This window comes from Protopterus annectens, chromosome 1.part1 (assembly GCF_019279795.1).
Source record: "Protopterus annectens isolate FY-2018-M chromosome 1.part1, PAN1.0, whole genome shotgun sequence".
Classification (NCBI taxonomy): Eukaryota; Metazoa; Chordata; order Ceratodontiformes; family Protopteridae; genus Protopterus; species Protopterus annectens.
The window spans coordinates 576,710,464-576,724,917 of NC_056726.1; positions in this window are offsets into that span (position 1 = coordinate 576,710,464).

Genomic DNA, 14,454 nt, shown 5'->3' on the forward strand with positions numbered 1-14,454 from the left:
GTAACATGCCAATTTTTTCTCGTGTACCTCTTAATTTGTGAAAATCCTACTTTAGTCATGAAAATGTTTATTATTCTATGTTAATACAGCTCTAAAAAAGAACAATAGCTTTAAATGCTTTTGTCTACAGGTACAGTACAGGAATACTGTTTATCTCTGTAGACAAAGCCATGAATAGTATAAACTAGTATTAGTCATATGTGTTTTATAACATGGGACATGCCACTATGGAATCCAATGTAACCTACTACACAAGTGAAACAAGACTGATTTGCATTGTAATAGCTAATTACTTTATGTATAATATCATTTACAATATTGAAATCATGTGTTAAATACACATCAGGCATATGTTAGTTGTTTATTTGTGAAGTATATTAAATTAATGATGGTATTGTTCTCTTGTAATTTGTGTGTGTGTGTGTGTGTGTGTGTGTGTGTGTGTGTGTGTGTGTGTGTGTGTGTGTGTGTGTGTGTGTGTGTGTGTGTGTTTAATAAAGATTTCATATGTATCTTTTAGTGTCTACCTAGCATATGTGATATTGAAATAAGGGAACACAAGCATCTAAATGGCACAAAATTTAAATTTTCCTCCTATGCACACTTTATCACAGTTAGGTTTACAGTCTATACCACCAAGCAATGAGCATAAGACACTGAACCAATCAGGAAAGGATGCCAGTCTGTTGCAGAGAAACGACACCATTCTGCTGATCAGTTGTAGTCATTGTGAACAAGATGTGTTATTGTAACATTTTAAACCATATAATTGTCAAGAGTTGCAAGAGTAATTTAGTAGAATAACGGTGCTTTTTTAAGTGTTGACATCATGCACTGTGATGTATGCTTATATCTGGGTTACATAACATTTGTCGTTATCTCTAAACTACTGATATTATCACTTAATATTGTTCTCTTATAAAACAGATAAAATACAGAAAGTTGAAAGAAAAGGTATGGTATTAATGAAGCACCACTAAAGTAACAAATGATGTCAGAAATACTTTCAGTACACCAAAAATATACCCTGGACCAGATAGCGCATATGTCTACTAGAGGTACAAACATACTGTATCTGGTACTGATAAACATGAGAGAATGTTGTACCCCAGCCCCCATGTGGTGTCTCTCTGGTGGGTCTACTTGATTCACTGAAAACTCATTTCACTGAATTTCAAAACACTCACACTAAATCACTGAATGCTCAAATCACTGAAAAGTCATTTCACTGAATTACATTTCACTGAATGTAAGTACTGTTGAGCAAATAAAACGTATATGCCCTTTGTGATCCTGGAGTTAGTATATATATATATATATATATATATATATATATAGAGAGAGAGAGAGAGAGAGATAGATAGTTGGGGGCAAAGCCCCCCACCTTGGGTGGTGTTGGAGAAGTAGCCCCCATCTATTTTTGGTTTTATATTGTTAGCTTTCAGTGAAATGAGATTCATAAATATAAAAGCTAAGTAGATGGGGGCTATGCCCCCCACAGCCTCCCACACCCCCCAACTATATATACTAACTCCAGGATTGCACTATAGTGGGGAAAAGGGCATATATGTTTTTTTTTTGCTCAACAGTACTTACATTAAGTGATATGTGATTCAGTGAAATGAGTTTTCAGTGATTTGAGCTTTCAGCGATTTTTCTGAGGGTGAATTGAAATTCAGTGAAATTAGGTTTCAGTGAATCAAAGTAGACTGCTCTCTGGTAAGGTCATACTACAAAGCAGTCTTCTTTAAAATAAAAATAACTTCTGTAACCTCAGAAAACCTCATCACAGTTAGAAACTATTCCAAGGCAAACCTTTCAAAATTTCAAGCCCCTTCAAGCCCACATAACACAGCAGTTTATGTGAAATTATTCACAGAAGGTCTCTACAACAATGTCAATGATTTCATAAAAATGGCTGTGAAAACCAGAAGTAAGCCCAAAGCTAACTCAAAAAACAAGCCACTCTGGTGGAATCAAAAATTAAACAAGTTATCCAACAAAGGAGAAAAAAGTCATAGCTACAATTAGGAAGTGTAGCACCAACAACAATAAAAACTCCCTCATCAAACTGAATAGAAAACTAAGAGGACTAAGTATGCCCAGAAAAGCATATTTTGAGGTAAAAATAATATCCCACACTAAGAATTAATATAAGGCCTTCTTCAGTTCTGTCCAAAACCTCAAAGGCAACGCAATGTCAAACAGCTGGCAAATGGAGCCACATTCACGTAACCAGGATATATTCCAAATCTTCTGGATGTCAAATTCATTTCAAATTTTACCCTCCTTCACCCCCAGCCACCCCCAGGAAATATCATCTAACATAACCCCTCCAACCATCAGTAGGGAACAGGTCTGAAAGGCATTCTCTAAGGCCACGAATACAGCTTTGTTGTGTCCCAAAAATATCATTAGATGCTTCTTAAATAACTTAAAATATGATCTGTCTGAGCCACTAGAGTCACTATTCAACCATAGGCTCCAAGCAAGCTTCATTCCATATGGTTGGAGGACCACAACAGTTATCTCTCTACACAATGGTGGGTCATCAACCTTACCCAGGAACTACAGACCTATTAGTCTGACTACTCTCATATGCAAAGCCATGGAAAGAATTATCATGGAAATGATTAACAATCAAGTAGGAAGCTTCACACACAGGACCAACACAGTTTGTTTTCATCAAAGGTATGTTATCTCTAGTGAACCTGGTGGACTTCTTTGAGAATATCAAAAAGGCAATTAATGAGGGCAAAACATTTCATACTATCAACCTTGACCTGGCTAAGACATTTAATCAAATACCCCACATGGACATTGTAAATAAACTCATGGAAATAGGCATAAATACTTATGTGACCTGCTGGATAGCCAACTGGATCACAGACAGGATATAAGATGTTAAGTTTGGACAGACTACTTCCACAAAGAAGCCACTCACCAATGACATTTCTCAGGGCCCTGTGCTGGGTCCACACCACATTGGCATCTATTTCTCAGAAGTCAAGGTCAATATCAAGAACCTCTGGTTTACCAAGTTTGCAGATGATTTCAAGCTGGGAGTAATCACAGAAACCCACAAGTTACAAATCAAAATAAGCAACACAGTAGAGTTTTTAGTAGAACCTAGATTAAAAGCTGCTGTTTAAAGAGGAATACTTACCAGGATATATAAAATATTGCATGATAACTATATGAATCAATCAGAGGAGGTTAGAAAGGATTGGGAAGAGATATTGGATAAGCAATTCACAAAGAAACAATTGGGGGATATATGCATGGCTCCCAAATATGCAACAAAGTCTAGAAGATTTAGGATCTTTGCTTGGAAGTATTTGCATAGGTATTTTATACCCCAAGATGTTGACGGTGTGTTGGGGAAGTAAGAGGTAACTGGGGACATACTTTTGGGAGTGTTATGAGTTGAAAGACTTAAAAGATTCCCTGCAGACTACTCTGTCATAAATACTAGGTAAGCAAATTGGTGTAACTAAGGAAATTATTTTTTGAGTTGTGATACAGAATTGGCATTGCTTAGACATACTAAAACCTTGCTGAGTTTAATTCTGCTGGATGCCAAAAAAAACAATTACTAGAAAATGGAAATCAAAGTCTAAACCAGCTGCACTAGAAGTGGTGAATATAGCAACAGAGATAAAACAACTGGAAGGGAGATCTTTAGGAAAGGGTAGGATCAATTAAATAGGAAAAATATGAATGAATTGTGGGAACAATACATGTAGAATAATGTTGGAGGGGAAATAAGATTTAAGGGAAGACAGGAATTGAATGAGTTTGTAACATCTGACTGACAATGAATGGATAGATTATAAGTGATGTATAATGCTTGCAACCAAAAATATGTCAATATGGTTTGTTTTCGTTTATGTAAATGTATGAGCGCCTAGGTCATAAGTGATAATTTAATAAAAATGTTTCTTGTTTAGCAAAAAAAAAAAAGATACAAACATTTTACTGGAAGGTCTAACACAGACAAATGACTGGTGCCAAAGCCATAATTTAAAATTCAATACCAAAAAGTGCATAATAGTACCTTTTGGGAAGGCAGCCATCCCAGGAAACTACCTCATTAATGAAACACCCTTAAAAATTGGCATTATAGTCAGGTACTTAGGGATTCATGTAGACAGCAACCTGGCTTTCAACCAATATCGGTCTAATATAGTAAGAAAATAATATGATGTCACTCGAATTGTAAGTAATGGCATCGCATATAGGTCTAGAAAATTCATCAAGCCACTATACTCGGCCCTCATCAGACCCATCATTAAGTATAATGCTCCATTTGGTACGTACCTGACTTGACACATGCAACAAATGGAGCATTCATAGAGGCTCCTCAAAAAATGAATACAGTTTGTAAACACGGTGTACCAACACCTCTAAATAAATGCGAAAAACAGAAATAGGCAGCCTGGAGAGGTGATCCAGCACTTTTAATGCACACTGATAATAACCACCGATAATAACAATTAAGCACTTTTGTCCACACTCAATGGACTTCAGAGTTGTTAGTAGAATAATTAAACAACCTTAAATAAGAAGGAACATACAATCACAATACACATAATGTATAATTACAAAATAATACATTCTTAAGAAGACATAACTTAATAAAGAGTTAAATAAATATATTACCATTGCAAAAAAAGTCATAGTATAACACAAATCATGCAAACCTATCAGAAATTATTAAATAGATTGAAAACATTAAAAAACTTTAAAAACCTTGAAAAATATTTTAAAACACCTTGAAAAAATACCCCGAATGAAACACTGCATGGATGAATGAATGACTAATAAATAAATAATCAGAGTGTAATAGGACTCATCTTTAAAATACTACCTTAGAAATTTAAATTTAGAAATATTGTCATTGAGACCAGGATAAACTGAGGTGTTAAGCCTCAACTGCCAAAACAATTCCCTAAATTCAAGTACAGTGGCAAAGCCACACCCTTGTCTGATCTCATTACTTTATCAATGACGAAAAATGTAAACTTCTTGAATTTAGTACAATCTGCACAATGCTTGTTAAGGGCATTAGTGGAGTTGTCCTTCTTAATATCATACAAATGTTCTCTGATTCTATCTTTCACCTTCCTATTAGCTTTACCTGCTAAAAATGCTTTACATGTTAAACAGGTAACAAGATAAACAACCCAAGAACTTTCGTAATTACATCTATTAGGACATATGTACTCCTATCAAATCCTTCAACAACAATATTAGGCCCCTGTGAATGAACCTACAATATCTACAATGCCTGCAGGCATTCATACAACTATAAATAGGAAGTGTGCTGCCAACCAAATGAATGAATGCTCCGTTGCAAAAAGTCAAATAAAAGTCAAAGTAGTGGAAGTCAATGGAGCAACACAGGTAATTCCAGTCACGAACAAAATGTCCAGTTATCCAAACACCAAATGTCCAAAAATAGGAATAAGGCAACGACCTTATTTTAAGAAACGTTTTAATTGATAAGCGCTTTTGCTGAATAGCTTCATCAGATCAATACAAAATATAAAATGTTCTCACTTTCATTTAAATAGTACATTCAAATATAGCAAGCACCAATCAGCTGCTATTGGTAATTAAAATAATTAATTGAGCTGGATGATATTTAAAGCTCTAGTATCAGATTCCTAAATAAAATGCATATGACATGATGTTTTATAAGCCTTCCCAGAACATATGAAGATGTGTTCTATGATATCTATAAGGCCAAACATATATATGCAAAAACATATATAAAAAAGTGTATATAGGAAATACATAAAGAATATAAATATAAATAAGACAAATATACATAACCACCAATGTCCCTATATTGACAAAAAACCTACATGTTAAAAATAACGAAATAATAAAGAAAAAATTATTTTTGTAACACAGTAACCTTTTCAAGTTTTTCTTATTTTTATACAAGAATTTAGGTTTCTCCCCAACAATTTTGCTGATTCTCTCCTCAACTTGTAATATAGACCAATTCCTACTTAATATTTCTTTGATCTTATTGGGAAAACCAATAGGACACTGATTTAGAGTCCTAGAAGTGATTTCCCCCAGCATTCGTGAAGGAGACATTCGTAATCACACTGAGTATAGGGAAAATATCTGGATCATTATGTTAAGGGCTGATAGAGGCAAAGGCCTGAACGAACGAGCTTCTATTAAACCTCTACTTAGGAAACGCAGGAAAATGAGATAATTATATAGCCGATATGTATTATTTTTTATATATATATATATATATATATATATATATGGGTCTACTTCTAATGACCGAAACGCCGATTCGCCGACAGTGAAATCACCGACGCCAGAAAACCGACAACACACAAACCCGACAACGCGAAACACCGAACACCATAACACCGACACACTACACGTAAACAACACAGTACACTACAATACATATCCACCAGCCCTAACCCAAACCCTAACCCTAAGGTCCGACACTACCGCACACTCTCCCTACCTGCACCCTAACCCTAACTCACTTACACACCCCGAACCCCAAGCTCCGACACTACCGCACACTCTCCCTACCTGCACCCTAACCCTAACTCACTTACACACCCCGAACCCCAAGCTCCAACACTACCGCACACTCTCCCTACCTGCACCCTAACCCTAACTCACTTACACACCCCGAACCCCAAGCTCCGACACTACCGCACTCTCCCTACCTGCACCCTAACCCTAACTCACACACCCCGAACCCCAAGCTCCGACACTACCGCACACTCACCTATCACACACCCTAACCCTACATCCCTGAGTATTGCACACTTACCTGTCCACTCCCTACTCCTAAATCCCTCACTATCGCATACTTACCAGGTCGCGCTTACACATTCCCCTTGTCGGTCTTCCGTCTGTCGGGATTCGAGCGTGTCGGTCAACTGCGTTGTCGGTCGTTTCGTGTCGGTGATTTCACTGTCGGCGAATCGGCGTTTCGGTCATTAGAAGTAGACCCATATATATATATATATATTTTTTTTATATTTATTTTTAACATGTAGGTTTTTTGTCAATATAGGGACATTGGTGGTTATGTATATTTGTCTTATTTATATCTATATTCTTTATGTATTTCCTATATACACTTTTTTATATATGTTTTTGCATATATATGTTTGGCCTTATAGATATCATAGAACACATCTTCATATGTTCTGGGAAGGCTTATAAAACATCATGTCATATGCATTTTATTTAGGAATCTGATACTAGAGCTTTAAATATCATCCAGCTCAATTAATTATTTTAATTACCAATAGCAGCTGATTGGTGCTTGCTATATTTGAATGTACTATTTAAATGAAAGTGAGAACATTTTGTATTTTGTATTGATCTGATGAAGCTATTCAGCGAAAGTGCTTATCAATTAAAACGTTTCTTAAAATAAGGTCGTTGCCTTATTCCTATTTTTGGACATTTGGTGTTTGGATAACTGGATATTTTGTTCGTGACTGGAATTACCTGTGTTGCTCCATTGACTTCCACTACTTTGACATTCATACAACTATATCTACCCATAACTATATTACCATTATGGTTACATTCCAGCAAAGTCTTAACAGATTTACCTTTACTAAACACAATTGTACGAGTAGCCCCACAAATAGGTTTACATCAGGATGAAGAATAAATTCCAATTTTTCTTAACTGAACCCACATACTTGTGCACATCACAACTATAGGGAATTATAAATGAAACACCATCAGATCTCTCTACAGACTCTGTATTATTTAATACACAAACCCGGGTGCTAGTAACACTCTGTTCAACCTTATACTTAAGAATGAGTGTAAATCAACTGTGTGGCCTTCTTAAAATCTCATTTTTAACATAATCTAAGAGTGTTGCTGCATAACCCCTGTCTAAAAACAGGGAGTACACATAATCTAAATCACCTTCAAAAATGTTGTCCTTAAAAATAAGTCTATACAGACAAACCATATGGCCTTAACTATTCCCCTCTTTTGATGCAGAGGGTGACAATTCATAAAATTCAAGTAAGAATTAGAAAATGTGTTCTTACGGTAAATAGCAGAAGTGTATCATTTAGAAACTAAATCCTTAGAAATAGTTACATCCAAATAATTAAACATGAAAGAATCAGCACTATAAATAAACTTTTAAAAACTAGTAGATTCTTCCAGTTTTACTAAACCACCTCCCATTGGTCTATTGACCTCTTCCACAAAATCAGTATGTCATCTAGAAATCTGTAATAGGCATATGTCAATGGGGCAGACTCACATGTAAATACATGTGTCTCCTCCCACATTGCAAGTATTGCATTAGCATAGCAAGGGGCACAAGCTGCTCCCATCACTACCCCCGAGATTTGATAAAAGTATTAATTCAAAGAAAACAAAATTGTTAAATAAAGCTAACTCTAACAGTGTTACCAGTATCTGAATCTCAGTGGTCAAAATAGTGTTATGGGAGTGTAAAAAATACATATGCACTCTAAGCCAATTGTACACTGTATCACTTTATATAAATTCATGACATCCATGTAATGAACAAAATGTTTTCATCGTAAGCTAACAAATTCAAATTAACATGTAGATACCAAGAATCCCTCAAAATTTGTAACTTTGTGTCAAACAACCCTTAGCATTTCATGTCTATTTATTTAGCTACTGCTTCATTTTTAGAATTCACCACAACTATAGATCTAGGGGGGATCGGACTGACATTTATGAATCTGAGGTATACCAAACACTGTCAGAACACCTGGATTAGAAACCTTTAAAAACTTTCTAAACTCATAACCCCTTGAAACACTAAATTACTGAGTATGAAATCAAGCTTATTGAAAGCAATATTGATTTTGTTCTTCAACACATTCCTATAGGTCATTTCATCCAACAACAGTTGAAAGAACTTGTTTGAATATTCAGTACTATCCATAATAACAATCCCGCCCCCTTTATCTGGTTTCATTGTATGGATTTTCCTATTTTTAACAAAATCCATAAACAGGGTCTTTCATTTGTCATAAGGTTCTCCATATACCTAAATTTCTGCCTCAAAATCTCTCTGAACTGATCTTCACATATCTTCTCAAACAAAGCCACCTAAGGATCATTTTGAGGCACAAAAACATGTTTCCTACTGAGACTAGAAGACGGATTGTAGGGAACCTTGTTTTTTGTAAGGGAAAAAAAGTTTGTAAGGTTTAAACTCCTAGTAAAAAGTTTAAGCTGTATCAACACTTTCATAATATCAAGTCTAAAACTAGGAATAAAATTAAAACCTTTTCTAAACACAATTAAGGCATCATTCAACACAGGCACATCACCTAAATTAAACATGTTGAAACAATCATCAGTCAATAACTTTAAAGTTCAAAAACAGCCACACTTACAGTAATTCAACAACTCTTTGTCTTCCCCCGCCACCTCTCACCAATTCCTCAAGGGTTGGCCTTTGTAGCAACTCGTGTTGGAAGTTGAGTGATTGGACCCCCTCTGGTTTGCTAGTCTCTCTGAATGACAACTTGGGAACAGCTAAAAAAGTTTCATGTTCATCCAAAATCAAGTTCTCAACACTCTCCATATTCTCATAACTCATATTCATTGTATTATTGACCATTCTGCTGTCAAAAATATTAAGACCAAATGGTCTAGGATAAGCTTTACTGGTTTCATATTTGTGCCCCTCTCTATCCAGTTTCTTAATTTTACTCACCCTATTTGTTTCAATGTGTTTGTCAGTTTTATTAAAAATGTTATTATAATCCATATTTTTATGAAGGAAAAAATAAATCTTTAAGTATAGAGGAATTTAAACATTTTATGTCCTTATTAATCTGTTTCATTCTCCATTCATTTTCCTTTATAAGTAACTCAATAATCCTAAGACTAGTAAAGTCAAATAATTCAACAAGTCCTTTATGCAATGATGAGTTAAAATCTACTCTATTTGAAAATGTCCAAACTCTCAACCATTTAGGTACATGTTTAACCCATACACACTCAAAAAATATGCATTCTCAAGTTGAATGTTCCTAATTTTTCAGCAGTTTAGCTTCAAAATCTTTTAATTGAGCCCTTAAGCTCCCAATATACCCCACATTTGATGCAACAAATGTAAAACTTGGTGTATGGAGCCAATTGTCAAAATTAAATTCAGGGTAATAATGTGTACTCACTGGAAAATTTTCTTGTATTTGGATGGCATTCAGAGAAGGAGTCACAGCAATAATTCCACCTCTCAGACTGTTGAAACCATCACAAACCACTTCATACATAAAACCAGAAATGACCCACTCTCCACGGTATCACACACTGGTGTAACATATTTGGCTATCTGCTGCAAAAAAATAGTCAGATCACCTGGGATCACTGCCTCATGTTAATCCAATAGTGTGCCATTAAGTGAAGCCATCACAACAGCATCTTCCCACGTTGACCAGGAACCAACACCTCTACATAAATGCTAAAAACACAAAGAGGAAGTCTGGAGAGATAATCCAACACTTTTAATACACACCGATAATAACAACTAAGTGCTTTCACCCACACTTATTGGACTTCATCAGAGTTGTCAGTAGAATAATTAAACAACTTTAAATAGGAAGGAACAGACAATCACAACACACAATGTATACTTACAAAATAATGCACTCTTAAAGAGATATAACTTAATAAAGAGTTAAATACATATATTACCATTGCAAAAACCTCATAGTAACATACAAATCTTGCAAACATATCAGACACTATTAAAGTGATTGAAAACATTAAGAAACTTTAAAAGCCTTGAAAAAACACCCTAAATGAAACATTACATGGATGGATGAATTAATTAATTAATTCATTAATTAATTAATAATCAGAGTGTAGTAGCACTCATCTTTAAAATACTACCTATAGAACCTCCTCTTGTTTCACCTTGGTGCTAATAACTTGAGGGCAAAATAAGAATGCAGACAGAATGACAAATTTAGGATTAATACAAGGACCCGTAAGGTTTCTGACACCGGGACTGTGATTTGTTAACTTGTACATAACTAGATGGGTTAGTGTATTAAATGGCTTAGCCAGGTCCAGGTAGGGAGTATGTAGCACTTTCCCCTCATCCATTGCCTTGGTGACCTTCTCAAAGAAATCTACCAGCTTTTTAGTAGACAAGACCTCCCCTTGATAAAGCCAAATTATGTTGGGTCCAGTATTTCACGTTTGCCTATGTCTATGTTGATCATTTCCATGATAATTCATTCCTTGGCTTTGCATATTAGACTAGATTAATAGGTCTGCATTTTCCAAAATTGGTTGATAGTCTATCCTTGTGAAGTGGGATAACCATTGCACTCCTCCATTCTCATGGTACAAAACCTGTTTTGTGGGTGTAGTTGAAAAGTGACTCAAGTGGTCCTCACAGGTAATATTTTAAGCTGTATAGAAAGCATCATGGGATATTGCCAGGACCCACTGAGGCTGTGTTTTTGCCCTAGGTAGTGCCACCAGGATCTGATTTGGAGGGGGGGGGGTTATACTACTAGGTATTTCACTGGAGAAGATGGGGAAGTGGGGTGGTGAAATCTGAGCTGAATCTGACAGCCAGCAAATCTGCTTTGTCACAATGCCCTGTGAAGGTGACACCATTGACCACCAGTTCAGCACAGATGAGTGTGCTGCCTTTGAGGCCCTGTGGTTGTCTTTAGCCTGTGAAGGTATACTGACCAAAATACTTTTCTTTGTTGAACTTAATTAGTGCTCTTAGCTTTCTGTTTAGTTTAATAAGAGGACTCCTATCAATATGGGAGTTGATCTTCCTGATTTTAGTCATAACCATGTCCCATTTGTTATATACTCTTTTAAGGTTATGATTCCACCAGTGTGGTTTATTTTTAGAATTTGTTTTCGGTTTACTTCTAGTAGGTACAGCAGCCTCTATACAGCCATTTACTTGGTTGTACAGGGTGTCTGTGAACAATTCTACATTGGTTGCTGTGAATTCAGGGTTGGGTGGGACACTGGATTTTGACAAACTATTGCTTAACAGGATGTAGTTTGCTTTGGAATAGTTCCTAACTGTTATAGGGTTTGCTGGGGTTTGAGAGTTAATTTTTAGTTTGAAGGAAACAGCTTTCTTTTCCAATGGTGCCAGTGAGGATGTGACACTGGGGGGGTTACATATCTCTCAACTGCCCAGATTTTCACAGAATGTCCCTTGGTCTGTTTCTCATAGAATTTGTGCTTTTCTGGATATTTGTAACAAATCAGTGATGACTGAATTCACTAAATACTAACAGGCATCCGAGCTGCAAATTTCATATCCTTCAGAAAATGTATTCTAACACAAGATCTTTTATTCTACCAACTTTTTAAGTTTATAAGAGCATTACTTAAAATGTATCCTTATTTTTAGGGCTTTGTCCCCTCATTATTTTTGGCTTTGTCCAGATTTTTTTGTGCTAAGAGGTTGAGTGCTATGGTGGGGGGGGGGGGTTGTAATCTCCAATATGGGTGTGTAAGAGGTCCAGTATGTTTTAACCTCTGGTGAGTGTGTGCATTGTCTGGTTAAGGGTATTTGCATTAATAAAGTCCAATAATCTTTGTGCCTGCAAGTATGAGGCAGTGTATATTTCCCAGTCTTTATTAGAATATTTAAAGTCTACCATGAATAGGGTACTTGTTTTAATCATGAGTGTTTCCAGCAGGTCTGGGTATGAGCTATGGGATTCTAGGGACATAGAGGGCAACCTACAGCTTGCTAGGATATGGTACAGGACTTTTTCTATGGTGATTTGCACATGGATAAATTCCAGGACATCATCCTGTTTAACCAACATAAAGTTATGATTGTTCTTAATTTAGATTGAAATGCCTCCACCTTTTTTCCTTGTTTGTGTGGCTGATGCTCTAATGTGTGGAAGACACTGAAGCCTTGCTTTGTCACAGTACCTTCTACAAATTTAAACCATGTCTCAGTAATGGGAAGGTGTCTATATTCATAGGTCTATAGGTTCATAGGTTTATATTAGGCTAATGGTCAGGATTTTACAAGCCTAGCCACGCAATCCAACCCAGAGTTCCTTGGATACCCACATGGTGGGGTATGTTAATAAAGAGTTAGCTAAGAGTTATGGGGATGTGTTATTTGAGGATTAATTTACTTACTGTAGACTTCTGTCCATCAGAGACATGGCGGCCAGACCAGGATGAATTTGTGATTTCCTACCAATAGTCAAGGATTCTTTTGAACAGTGTAAGGGAATAACTCTGCTTCATGTAGATGGGGTGCTTATTCCATAGCACAGGGATCCTTTGAGACAGAATCAGTCCTTCCAGCAGGTTCTATTTATGTTGCATGCAAAGTTCAGGTACTTAGAACTAGTGTTTCTGGTCATATTTGTCTTGGGGAAGTACAACAGGTCCATCAGAGCTGGATCAGAGGGTGCCTTGTATGCTAAGCATAGATCACCTGCCAGTAACCTATATGAGACTGAGAACAGAAGTAGAACTTTAAAGTGATTTGTGTAGGACAGGGTATTCATACCCTGGATTTTCCTGATGAGGAGACTTTGAGAGTGTTTCACCAGTTGCAAGTGCTTGGTTAGGTGCATGCCAATGGGGGCATTCTCCTCAATGATTGGTCGAATAAGGACTGAGTAGACTAGTACTATAACTTCCTTGGATCTGGATGCAATATTCTTGCTTATGAGTTGAGCAACATAGAATGATTTTCTTACTATCTTGGCTACATGTTGGGTGAATACCAAGTTACTGTCTATATATATTCTCCAGAGTGAGGAGAGTTTGTAGGGTGTTGAGTTTCTTGTCTAGGCTGCTAGCATTGAGCAGTAACACCTTTAGGTTTCTTTGGTTTTCATTTGTTATGTCTGTAGGTTTGCTAATTTTGAATTGCCTAAAAAGGCTCTAAGGCGAAGATAAAGTTGTTTATCTGTTTCAGATTTGTGTTCCTAAATACATCCAACATGATTACTAGTACTATTCAGCAAGGCATTGAAGTAATTGTTACACTTGCTTAGTATGTGTGCTTATTTATTTAAACATTTATTTTCATTTTTGAAATATGCTTTCATTTACTAAGCATAGAAACAGTAAAGCACAGATTGTCCTATAGACATAACACCTAATCCATCTGTGTTAATATTTGCTTTAATGCAAGTTAAAATAGTAGGAGTGAATCTCCCTTTAATTGTTAAACTTTTGTATATGTGCACCGCTTGTCTGTTTGAGGAACAGGTGTTTTCTGTAATCTTACCATACACTTTCAGTTTAGGTTCTACTTTTCTCTATGTTTTGCATACGTAAGTTGAAAGTTTAATTAACATCCTGTGAATTTTCTTTAGGTATCATAGTTTTACCTTACCCGCAAAGGTAAGACACTCTACATATAAAAATGTAGCAATCAAAAGGAAATTTTAACATCCTTCT